Source organism: Priapulus caudatus, unplaced genomic scaffold (assembly GCF_000485595.1).
Source record: "Priapulus caudatus unplaced genomic scaffold, Priapulus_caudatus-5.0.1 Scaffold5216, whole genome shotgun sequence".
NCBI classification, from domain to species: Eukaryota; Metazoa; Priapulida; class Priapulimorpha; order Priapulimorphida; family Priapulidae; genus Priapulus; species Priapulus caudatus.
In genome coordinates, this window is record NW_014582277.1 from 1 (window position 1) to 1655 (window position 1655).

At 42.7% G+C, this 1655-nt stretch overlaps 1 long non-coding RNA gene across 1 annotated transcript; it reads left to right on the forward strand.

The window, feature by feature from the left end:
• Nucleotides 1–135: 135 nt before the first annotated feature.
• On the forward strand, nt 136–1261 carry LOC106819935. Its single transcript, XR_001395526.1, has 3 exons — nt 136–349; nt 510–625; nt 1027–1261. It is a non-coding gene; the product is annotated as an uncharacterized LOC106819935 (long non-coding RNA).
• Nucleotides 1262–1655: the final 394 nt, after the last annotated feature.

The following is a 1655-nucleotide window of genomic DNA, read 5'->3' on the forward strand; positions in this document are numbered from 1 at the left end:
CGTGTTTGTGTGTGCTTGTGTGCGCGCGCGTGTATGTGTGCGCGTGTGTCTATGTATAATGTATGTATTTGTGCGAGCGTTGGTGATTGCGTGTGTGCATGCGTGAGTGCGTGCGTGTTTATAATGTGTAACAATAATATTCCCGCTTGTTCACGATTTTCCCGAAAATGATTTCACTATGTTTAAATATAGGTCACCCATATATGCGGCATCCCTCCACTGATCGTCAGTCTAGTAAAGAAAGGTTACGAGCTGCCAACATTACAACGCTGTGACGCAACTGGCAGTACCTGCAGTCCCGCAGTTATCAGAGAAGCTAGAATTACGCATCCGCACCTAGTTATTACTGGTAAGTCTTCGATAAACAAATAGTAGCTTCGAAAATTACCAAAATATATTGACAATTAAAACAAATTTGATAAGATATTTATGCATAAAAATATTGGTATTGTCGTGTTCAGAAGACGTAGTGCTTAGCATTGTATGACAGATTGGTCTCGTTACCTTAGGTCTCTATGGAATGAGTGAAATCGGATTTCTTATAAACACCACGTCAGAAACCGAACAATCTAGTAACAAACGAGGAGTTCTTATAGGAAAACCTGTCGCAAAATCACAAGCTAAGGTAATCAACAGTGACGCCTGCCGTTGTAGGCCCCTACGTGATAGCAAGAGCTAATAATCAAGAGGTATATATTATTAGCTCATGGTGTTATGGACATAATGTGCGAAATAGTTATAGTAGTCATTGTCACTAGTCAACCAAACCAATTCATAGTCTTGCCATATCGCGTAGACATGAGGTCAAGATTGTGTGAGTCACACCTTAACTGTGTCAATTTACAGGTATGATACTGATATCGTTGCATTTTGTACAAATACTCGGGGGGTTGATTGATTGCGTTAGTAATTACCTATAGGTAATGCGGATTATATATCATGCGACAAAACAATACGACAATAGAATAAAACGTAATGCATTTAAAACATTTTAATTATAAAATTATGGTCATCGCGTTTACGTAGGTTGTGGATGCCATTACTAAGAGGCTGCTGCCCCCTGGCGTAGTAGGAGAACTGTGCGTTCGTAGTGCGTATATAATGCGCGGCTACATCAACAACCCTGAGGCGACGGCACGCACCATTGACAGCGATGGTTGGCTGCACACGGGAGACCTCGTGCAGTACGATAACGATGGCTTCATTTACTTCATCGATAGACTAAAGGATATCATCCGAATCACCCCTGATAAAACAACTACAATTCAGGTATAAAGTTAGAAATTATGAGCGTATTAGCAGCAGCAGCAGCAGTAGTAGTAGTAATAGCAGTAATATCAGGAGGAGTAGTAGTAGCAGTAGTAGCAGCAGCAGCACCAACAACAACAACAGTAGCAGTAGCAGTAGCAGTAGCAGTAGTAGCAGCAGCAGCACCAACAACAACAACAGTAGCAGTAGCAGTAGCAGAAGCAGTAGCAGCAGCAGCAGCACCAACAACAACAGTAGCAGTAGCAGTAGCAGTAGCAGTAGCAGTAGCAGTAGCAGAAGCAGTAGCAGCAGCGCAGCAGCAGCACCACCACCACCAACAACAACAACAGTAGCAGTAGCAGTAGCAGTAGCAGTAGCAGTAGCAGTAGCAGTAGCAGTAGCAGTAG